This window comes from Dromiciops gliroides, chromosome 1 (assembly GCF_019393635.1).
Source record: "Dromiciops gliroides isolate mDroGli1 chromosome 1, mDroGli1.pri, whole genome shotgun sequence".
NCBI classification, from domain to species: domain Eukaryota; kingdom Metazoa; phylum Chordata; class Mammalia; order Microbiotheria; family Microbiotheriidae; genus Dromiciops; species Dromiciops gliroides.
The window spans coordinates 68,587,105-68,598,217 of NC_057861.1; the positions used below are offsets into that span (position 1 = coordinate 68,587,105).

An 11,113-nucleotide genomic window follows, 5' to 3' on the forward strand; every position below is an offset into this window, starting at 1 on the left:
TGACCCTGGGCAAATCACATGAACTGTTTGTCTCAGTTTCCTTAACTATAAAATACACTGGGTCCTTGTGAGGATAGAATAAGATAATATTTTTAAAGCACTTAGCACAGTGTCTGTCACATAATAGGCAGTATATTGATGATTATTTTTTCCCCCTACAGGAGGATAATTTACTAAGTGATAGAGATAGAAAGAGAGACTGGAAGTTGTAGTTGGAGCAAAGAGTAGCCCAACTTTCCAACCTCAACAAGTGGTTTAGGGGGTATGAGTCAAAGTGAAACCAGTGCTGGAAAGGGTATCCAGAGAGGTCATATCATTAGGAGAGAGTGAGATTTGGTGAGTACATGAAGATGGAAGAAGTGGGAAAGGAAATAGTTTAATATGAAAGCAGGCTTACTACTGTTGAAGCAAGCAATTCCACAGTGGAAAGGTGGATGGATAGCTTTAGAGTGGGCTATTGGTGAAGGGAGGGAGTTGAAGACATGAGAATAGAGGAGTGGATAGAGGGTGACAGATAACAAGGTTTGCTTAATAAAAGCTAGAAGTTTAGAATGACTAGAATGAGAAGGTATGACTGGGTGGGAGTTTGTTAATTATTGAAGAAGGAGTTAGGTTGGGTTATCCGCATCCCCAAGGATCCCTCAGTGTAAGGACCTCTCAGGGGGTGGGACGGAATGTATAGCTGAAAAGATGGAAAGGGTGGTAGAAAAGGATTCTAGTGAGGCTCAGGGGTCTGATGGAATGGGATGTCCTTCCTTCCCCTAGGCTCAATTAGGCTACTACTCAAGTAGAGAAACTCACAGTTTTCAGTTGCTAGGCATCCCTTTCTCCCATTTATGGTAGTGCTCAAGAAGTTTCCCCTTAGGTATAGACTCTTTCCTGGGATTCTTATAGAACCATAAATCCTGTGTGTCCTTGGCTCCTTGTGATATAGCACCCTGCCACCAGCTGATCTGGGGATGTTATTTAGGACACCAATGGGAAGATGGGAGCTGTTGATCTCCCAGAAGTTCAATGGTAAGACATCATTCTGAATATGGGGAAATCAACCACCTTCTGAAGCCTGTATGGCTGGAAGGTCCTTTTCCAGTCAGGTGATAGCCTGGGCCTCTTCTTCCTTCCCTGTTTCTATCCATTTCATCTTAAGGGGTTCACCTATTACTTCACACTCATTCCATTTTTTTGAATTCCCATTCTAGATGACTCAATGTTTTTATACCGGATCCAGGGAGTAGAGCAATATCCCACAGTTAATTGAAATAATCTTCTTTTCTGGAGTTATTTCACTTTGTCAAATCAAAGACTTTTTTGCTTTAAGGTCTTTTGGTTAATTAAGATTTGTTCTATCTAGTTAAATGGATTGGGATGGATTTGGCTCCACCCTTTCTGTCTCTTTCCTTTCTTTTTCTTTTTCTTTTCTTTTCTTTTTTTGCAGGGTAATGAGGGTTAAGTGATTTGTTCAGGTCACACAGCTAGTTAAGTGTCAAGTGTCTGAGGTCGGATTTGAACTCAGGTACTCCTGAATCCAGGGCCAGTGCTTTATCCACTACGCCACCTAGCTGCCCTCTGTCTCTTTCCCATATCCAATATTTGTTGTTCTTGGGGTACAGGGCTTCAGTCTCATGCCCAGATCACCGGGGATAGGGTCTCTCCATGAGGAGAGACTGAAAACAACTTTCCCCAGAAAGCTGTAATGATGTGTAAAAGACATGCCATGGAAAGACTGCAACATGCCTGGACATTCTATAACTGGCTCTGGTTGGCCTACCACATTGTTGGGAGAAAACTTTTTTGAGTGGCTTGGTAGCCAGATATATGGTATCTTCAAAAAGGCTTGAATCAGTAACAGCTGTGTCTTTGCTTCATTCTTTTCTGAGGGAGTTTGTTATCTCTTTTGGTCATAATATCCAAGTAGAAACTATGCAGTAAGAGGAAATACCTCAGGGCCTTCATACCCTCTGAAGACATATGTTTCTTGAGTCTTGGACCTAGGTCCTTGGCCTTTTCATTCAATGGTAAACTGGCACTGGGGACAAAAAAAGAGGCAATAGATACTCCCTGCCCTTAAGGAGTTTATAATCTAATGGAGGTGCTTTATACATTAGCTCCTGCTCCCACTGGCTATGTGCTCCTCATTTATTAGGGGGGCAGTGGCTAGTAGCCCTATTACAAAAGAATATTTACTACACAGATATAGCAAAAATGAATGTACAAACATTTTCCCCAACACCTCAGGTGCATGATCCCTTTTACACAACCTTGGTCTCTAAGAGGATTTGGGCTCCTAATTCAGTTCAATTCCTACAGAGCATTGATCCTGTCAGATTTATGTCCATATGGTGCATGACTCCCCATTGAGTCTTCTGTTGGACTCTGTCTGGAAGGTAATTCCTGAATATGACCTCAAGACATTGATGCCAGGATAACTGTAAAACCTGGCCCAACATTCTGACTCCCAGATTCTCATGGCTCTATCTCCCTATAGTAGATAGAAAAAAATCAATCAATCAATCAATATTTATTAAGTGCCTATTATGTGCTAGGTAGGGACAAATAACACTCTTCTTCAAAGGACTTTAGAAACTTGAAGGGCAATATTCCATCCTGGCCCTGGGAGAGAGGGGCCAGAGCATACCACTTACATGCGTAATCTATTGCATTGTGTTTGGAAAAGGTCAAATTTGGATAGTTCTTTGAGAGACCTGGGGAGGTTCTGTAATTCCTTTTTTTTTTTTCTTTAGTGAGGCAATTGGGGTTAAGTGACTTGCCCAGGTCACACAGCCAGTAGTGTCAAGTGTCTGAGGCCGGATTTGAACTCAGGTACTCCTGACTCCAGGGCCGGTGCTCTATCCACTGTGCCACCCAGCTGCCCCTGTAATTCCTTTTTGAATATCTCCCCACCCCATCCTTGCCCTAGTGTCTTCCAGAGTCTTGGGAAAAGTTGATGTGGCACGTTTGTAATCAAATCTGGTTATTCACATTCTTCCATACTTCCAAATACATATTAGTAGAATTAACACACAATATGATTTTTTACAAAGTTCTAAAAGGTTAACATCTGCCTTGTTCTTTGCAAAAAAAAATATGCCTTCCCTAACACAAAAGCAATAGGGAAAAGAAAAGGAAGAGAAAAACCGAGCCTCCCTTCTCAAAGGGAAAATCTGGTCCCTTGAGGAGTTCCTTCGACAGGTGAGGCTCTCCCTTCAGGGACTGGGCACCTTAGGATTGACTGGAATTTAGTGCCTCAATCTGAGAGTGAGAGAACAAACTGGCCTGGGTGAACAACACGTTTATGATCTTCTCAGTGCATAAGGGCACCCACCTGGACCTGGACAAAATGTTCTAGGTGTCCTTAAATTTTTTCTCAGGTCACAAGTGTCCCCCAGGCAGCCCCAAATTGTTTTAGGGACCCCTGTGCTACAGGCAATCCATTTCAAAGTTAGGGACAATTTCTTCTGGTCTCTATGCCAAAGCATCCCAAAATGCCAAGACTATGATGGTTTTGTGGGCAGCTAAAATTAGCCTCAGGAGCCCTGAATGAGCTGTCCCTCCCCCAGCCTAACTGCTTTACCTGAAACCGTCCCAGACATGTAAGCCTTGTGCCACACCCAGCCCAGGCCCTGCTCAGTGGGGATACACATGGGAGGCCTCAGGGATGCCGGAGCTTCCTCCACCTAGCCCCCAGCTCCCAGTGTGGCCGACATGGGGCTCTTCCTGCCCTGGGGGCACCAGCAAATTAGCTTGGCGTGCGTAGGCATAGTTAGCCCGAGTTTCAGGAGGACAAAAAAGGGGTTATATAGCTTGGGAGGGCAGAGACATGGGGGTCATCACTACAGAGAGAGAAGTTAGAGACGAAGAGAGAGGAGAGCTAGTGAGAAGATAGAGATGCTAGTGGTTGGTCAGTGGGAGAAGAAGCACAGGGGAGCTGGAGTGAAGGATAAAAAGAGTGAAAGGGAGAGGACTGAGAAAGTTGCAGAGGACTGAAGGTGAACAGGTCCAAGTGAGGCGTGGGTGTAGCAGCAGCAACAGCAGCATACCCTCAGGTGAGAGATGAGCAGGCCGCAGAAGAGAAAGTTAAAATGCAGTCAGTTTGTATTTTACTTTTGTTATCCTTGTTTCTACATTATCCCTAAGTTTATTCACCTTAATAAACCCCTGGTATTTGTATAAATTTTTTGCTAATCTTTTGCTTATCAATCTGGGAGGCAGTGGGGGAAGGGGCAGGCCCTTACAGGTTGGGTCCCTGTATGGGGCTTAACAAACCTGGGGGATTTTTTAAACCCCTAGGCAGGTAGGAAGCTAATAGCCCCACAGACAGATAGCCAGGAGTTCACAGATTCGGGCCCAGTTAAAATAAAATATTTTTACAGTTTCTTTCCTCCAATCAGGACAGTTTTCCTAACAACCAGTTTATACTAACTTAACCAACTCCATCTTCTCTTCAGTAATATCAAGTTGGTGTAAAAATAACTTTGCACTGATTATTCAGCCTACACAGTAGAAAGAGAACTGGGGCTATAGTAAGAGGTCTGGGTTTAAATTCTGCTCTACTTTTACCTGGGCAGTTGGGTGGCACTGAAGACAGAGCACTGGAATCAGTGAATTCAAATCTGGCCTCAGACACTTATTAGCTGTGTGACCCTGGGCAAGTCTGCCTCAGTTTTCTCTTCTTTAAAATGGGGAATAATGGCACCTACCTCCCAAAGTTGTTGTGAGGAATAAAATGAGATAATATTTGGAAAAGCACTTGGCAAAACCTTAAAGCATTTATAAAATATAGGGGCAGTTGCCACCCGGAGTTTCTCTTGCTTTATCTCTGGTCCCCCACGGCCTTGCAGAACCATGACCCGGCTGCTGCCAGTGCCGCTGCAGCCTACCTACCATAAGGGGGCCGAGCCTGGGGCAGATGCAGCCCATGGATCAATGGGCCAAGAGGTTACAGCAAGAATTGATGACCCTAATGATGTCTGGAGACAAAGGAATTTCTGCCTTCCTAGAGTCTGACAATCTCTTCAAATGGGTTGGGATCATCCATGGGGCTGCTGGACAGTATATGAAGACTGGAAGTACAAGCTCTCCTCCCTGGAGTTCCCCAGTGGCTACCCATATAATGCTCCCACTGTGAAATTTGTCACACCTTGTTACCACCCTAATGTGGATACCCAAGGCAATATCTGTTTGGACATCCTCAAGGACAAGTGGTCAGCTCTGTACGATGTTAGGACCATTCTAATATCTATCCAGAGCCTGCTGGGAGAACCCAATATTGACAGCCCATTAAACACACACGCTGCTGAACTTTGGACAAACCCCACAGCCTTTAAAAGTACCTGCTGGAAACCTACATGAAGCCAGGAGCCTGACCCGGCTGCCCAGCCTATCTTCCCTTCATCTTGTTTGTGTGTGTGTGTGTGTGTGTGTGTGTGTGTGTGTGTGTGTGGTATGTGTGCATCTTTTCCCCTTCCTCTATAACCTGTCTTCTGTCTCTGTACAGTACTGCATCATACTGTTTTCCTTTTTTCTTAAACTCTAGTCCAGCCCCTCAACATTAATGTATAAATAAATTTGTTTTTTTTTTATAAATAAAATAAAATATAGGGAAGAGAGCAAAACATGTTTAGGAAGAGGTAAAAGAGAAAACAGGACAGTATTGAAATTACCATGTTAAATTTATCATATCCTCTTAAAACCAAGGTGTTATGTAATTGAGACTCATGGTTTCATACACAATCTCTTTCTCTCTTCTTTGTATATGAAACAATCATGTTTATTGATGTTTGTCAAACTCATTTTTTAAAAGTGGGTTTCCCTTCACTCTGTCTTACAGCTCCGTGACAAATGGAAAGAGAGAGATTATAGGCTCTTATGCAGACCTCAGTATCAATCTCTGGAACCTCTGTGACTTTCTTTTTCCAATCAGAAGGGAGTGCTTTTCCATTCTCTTCTAAAATGGGTAACCCCTCCCCAATCCCAAGCAGCTTCCATTAGTCATTGAAATACAATAAGGGGCTTTGCACCTGGGCCCCTTAGCAACTAGAGGCCTCTAGCCCATGCTCACGTGTTCCAATTGGTTTCTGTTTTGGAGCTTATTGCTCGTGAACTTATACTCTTGAAAACCACATTTTAATATAGAACTAACTGTTTTTAAATAGATGATTTCATCTCATGAAAATCTCTACAATTTCTCTCTGTTAAAACAAACAAACAAACAAACAAACAAACAAAACAAAACAAAACCTTTTGGAAGTCCTCAGACAGCAATTGGATTCTAAAATTTCTGGAAGCCAGATAGATGCCTGATGTGGTGCAAAGTACCCTTTGTGCCCAGTTGAGTTTCAATAACCTAAGGGAGGAAGGTGATGAGAACATTAGGAAAACCCAGTTGTCAGGGAAACTCTGTTTTGATCGGAAAGAAGCTATCCTTGGGGGTTTACATAGGCCTGGGGAAATCACTCAGTTATGATAGGCAGGGAGAAAGGCAGAAGAGTTTTAACTCCCACTCTCAAGCCAAACACTTTCTTAATTCAATCGATTGGGTAATGTAGGCAGCATGGTACAGTGAACAGAGAGGCAGCACCTGAGCCCCAGAAACCTCTGTTCTAGGCCTGGGTCAAACAGATGGATATGTGACCCTGAATGAGTCATTTAGTCTTCTCTTGCCTGAGCAACTGTCTGACAATAGATTACAGGGGAGGTGCCTAATCTTATTGGTAGAGGGAATTTCCTGAACAGGCAGTTTTGTATACCAGCAAAATTACTAGTCTATATAATGACAAAACATATAGTACCTACTTTGCTGGGCTATTGGGAAGAAAATTCTTTGTTAACTTTAAGGTACTACATAAAAGTTAAGATGAACAGGATGCTATCAGAAAAACCTGGAAAGACCCACATGAACTGAAGCAGAGTGAAATGTACTATATACAAATATACAGCAATAGGTGTAAGATGATCTGCTGGAAGCATATGGTTATTTTCAGCAAGGCAATGATCCAATATATCTCTGAAGGACTTAGGAAAATCGCAATCTAACTACAGAGAAAGAACTGATGGTATCTGAAAACAGATTGAAACACATTTTTTTTTTAACAATTCCTTAATCTGAAGTTTTGTTTTTATCTGTTTTCTCTTACAACCTAACTAATGTGGAGATGTTTTCCACGACTACTCATGTATAACTTATACTGAATTGCTTGAGTTCTTGGGGAGGGGGTGGGAAGGGAGGGAGAAAGAGAAGTTGGAACACAAAGTTTTAAAAAATGGATGTCAAATTTTGTTTTTACATGTAATTTTGGAAAATAACATTCTAAACAGTGAAAAAAATTACTAGTCTAGTCACTATTTCATATTAAGCACCTATTGTGTTCAAATCATCCATTCCCCCTTCTATAGTCCCCGGTTAGATCTCACCTGTTCTTCCAAGGCTTAGCGGAAGTCTCACCCCTTTAGAAGGCTTTTTCCCAGATGACTCTCCCTTCCAAAGAGGTAAACTATAGTTTCATATTTCTTGATGTTATTGTAATAACTGGTGGTGGAAATATTATGTGGTGGAAATATCTTCTCCATTGTGCAGGCAAAGAAACTCAGGTCAGAAAGGTTAAAATTACTTGTACATGGTCACACAGCTAGAAAATATCAGACCTGGATTTCCGACCAAAGACCAATGCTTTTTCACAGTACAATACAACCTCTCTTAATCTCACCAGCTTTAGTTTCCTTATGTCAAGATATTATTAGGAGATACCCTGTTTTCCAGGCTAAGCCCCAGCAAGCAAGTTGTGCTCTGAGCTTGGCATAACAACAATCCTTTGTGTTCGTCCTCTGGATGAACACTGCTGCAACTAAATCACAGAACTGATTGGTCACCTGAGCTTTGGGCAAGCACCAAGAGGCTCAGACATGAAGCCTTGCTATGATGGACTTTTTGCCATTAAACAACCTCGCCTCATTGTTGCTGTTGTGCCTCCCACTATTGCTACACCTCATTGTTTGACTCTTTGTCTAGCCAACAAGTATATAAACCAAGGTTTCACACACTAAAGCAAGGTCCCCCTACTAGAGGCCAGGGGCCCTAGCACACTTGTGTACCCTCCTTGCTTGCAAGCTGTTTTCCTCATTTAGGAATTAAACTCCTATTTTGATACCTGACTCTCCTGTCTCAAGCCTGCTCTGTTTGGTTCTGGTTATACATTGTCCTCTTCGAGGGAAAACAAAGAAAGGAGAATTAGATTAGGTGACCTTTTTCATCCCCCCTCAGTCCTAAATCCTATGCTTATAAAACCTCTCTAAGCCTCAGTGTTCTCATCAGGAAAATGGGGACTATGATCCACTGCCTACCTAACAGGGCTAGACTTAAGAGACCTGTGTTTAAGTCTTAGCTCTGACACTTTTGAGAACCCTGGGCAAGTCACTATGCTTGTCTGGGCCTTAGTTTTCTTAACCTGTAAAATGAGAAAGAATTTTTTTTTTTTTTGGCGGGGCAATGGGGGTTAAGTGACTTGCCTCAGGGTCACACAGCTAGTAAGTGTCAAGTGTCTGAGGCCGGTATGAACTCAGGTACTCCTGAATCCAGGGCCAGTGCTTTATCCCACTATGCCACCTAGCCGCCCTAAAAGAAATTTTTAAGGAAGACAAAGCAGGATAGCAGGTGACAAGAAGTCAAACACTATTCATCTTCTTTTTTCTGATACATCAAAGTATATGAAGAAATTAAGCTCTGATAGAAAGAACATTAGCACAGTGGATAGAGCATGGGACCTGGAGTAAGGTAAGGGAAGACAAGAATAAACATTTATATAGCATATACTATATGCCAGGCACTGTGCTAAGCATTTTTTCCATAAAAACATTTTATTATTTTCCAGTTACATGTAAAGATCTTTTTCAACATTTGTTTTCATAAAGATTCCAGTGTCCAAATTTTTCTCCCTTCCTCCCCTCCCTTCCCTCCCCCTCCCCACAAGACAGAAAGCAATCTGATATAGGTTATATATGTACAATCACATAAACATATTTCTGCATTAGTACATCTTGTGAAAGAAGAATCAGAACTCAAGGGAAAAACCTCAACAAAGGAAAAAAAAACAACCAAAAAGTAGAAACAGTATGTTCCAATCTGCATTCAGAATCTACAGTTCAGGGGGCAGCTAGATGGTACAGTGGATAAAGCACCAGCCCTGGATTCAAGAGGAACTGAGTTTCAATCTGACCTCAGACACTTGACACTTAACTAGCTATGTAACTCTGGGCAAGTCACTTAACCCTCATTTCCCTGCCAAAAAATCCAACAGTTCTATTTTTGGATGTGGAGAACATTTTCCATCATGAGTTCTTTGGAATTGTCTTGGATTATTACACTGCTGAGAACCAAGTCTATTACAGTTGATCATCACACAATGTTGCTGCTACTGTGTACAACGTTCTCCTGGTTCTGCTCCTTCACGCAGCATAAGGTCACTTAAATCGTTCCAGGTTTTTCTGAAATCTGCCTGCTCATCATTTCTTACGGCACAATAGTATTCCATGACATTCATATAACACACATTGCTCGTCCATTCCCCAATTGATTCCCTCAATTTCCAATTCTTTGCCCACCACAAAGGAAAGCTGCTATAATATTTTTGTACATGTGGATCCTTTTCTCTTTTCTATGATCTCTTTGGGATACAGAGCTAGTAGTGGTATTACTGGGTCAAAGGGTATGCACAGTCCCATAGCCCTTTGAGCATAGTTCCAAATTGTTCTCCAGAATGATTGGATCAGTCACAACTCCACAACAATGCATTGTGTTTCCATTTCTCCAACATTTATTATTTTCCTTTTTTGTAATATTAGTCAATCTGCATAGGTGTGAGGTGGTGCCTCAGAGTTGTTTTTAATTGCATTTCTCTAATCAATAGTGATTTAGAAGATTTTTTCTATGGCAATGGATAGCTCTGATTTCTTCATCTGAAAACCGCCTGTTCATATCCTTTGGACTATTTCTCAATTGGGGAATAAGCATTTTAAAAACAAATTTTATTTCATATGATCTTTGTGACAATCCTGTGAAGGTAGGTGCTGGTGTAATCCCCATTTATGATTAAGGAAACTAAAGCAAATGACTATGTCCAGGGTCACACAGCTAGTAAGTGTTTGAGGACAGGTTTGAGTCCAGACCCAGCACTCATTCCACCTGTACTAACAGCTACCTCAGGGAGACCCACATTCAAATCTAGCCTCAGACACCAGCTACATGCAAGGCAAATCACAACTTATGTTTGTCTCAGTTTCTAAAACTGTAAAATATGGGTAATAATAGCACCTACTCCACAAGGATGTTGTTGAAGATCAAATTAAACAATACCTGTAAGGCGCTTAGCATAGGGCCCGGCATATATTAGGCACTATATGATTCTAATTCCTTCTCTTCTCTTCCTCACCCCCTTTTTCTGGCTCTGTAAGGGATATGAAGAGATTAAGCTTTGATAGAAAGAACATAAGGAGTGGGGGGAGGAGAAAGAGATTGAATTGTTTGTACTTTTATTTCTTTTGATAGCTCTCTGCTGCTACCTTGGATCAGCCACAAACATTAATTAAGTGCTTACTATATATCAGGCACTGCGCTAAGCACTAGGGATACAAAGAAAGGCAAAAAACAGAACCTAATATTAAGAACTCACAGTATAATGACAGAGACAACATGCAAAAAACTATGTAGTTAGTCAATCAGCATTTATTAAACACATTTCTATGTACCAGTTACTGTGGTAAGTCCTCTAGACACACAGTGTCAAGAAACTGTCATGGGGGCAGCTAGGTGGCGCAGTGGATAGAGCACTGGCCCTGGAGTCAGGAGGACCTGAGTTCAAAGCCAGCCTCAGACACTTAACACTTACTAGCTGTGTGACCTTGGCAAGTCACTTAACCCCAATTGCCTCACAAAAAAAAAAAAAAAGAAACTGTCATGATTCTTTGAAAAGTACTGCTACTAATGATGCTTACCAACATGCGAACATGTAAAAACCATTTTATTATATTCTCAGAGCATGAAACCTAGAGTACACAAAACCAATGGGCCCCAAATAGGAGTCTTTTTTCTTTTGGTGGTGAAAAATTGTATTAACATACACAT

The 11,113-nt window shown here is 41.8% G+C and overlaps 1 pseudogene; it reads left to right on the forward strand.

Moving 5' to 3' along the window:
• Positions 1 to 3,702: 3,702 nt before the first annotated feature.
• On the forward strand, positions 3,703 to 5,349 carry LOC122745441 (annotated as a pseudogene).
• The last annotated feature ends 5,764 nt before the right edge of the window (positions 5,350 to 11,113 follow it).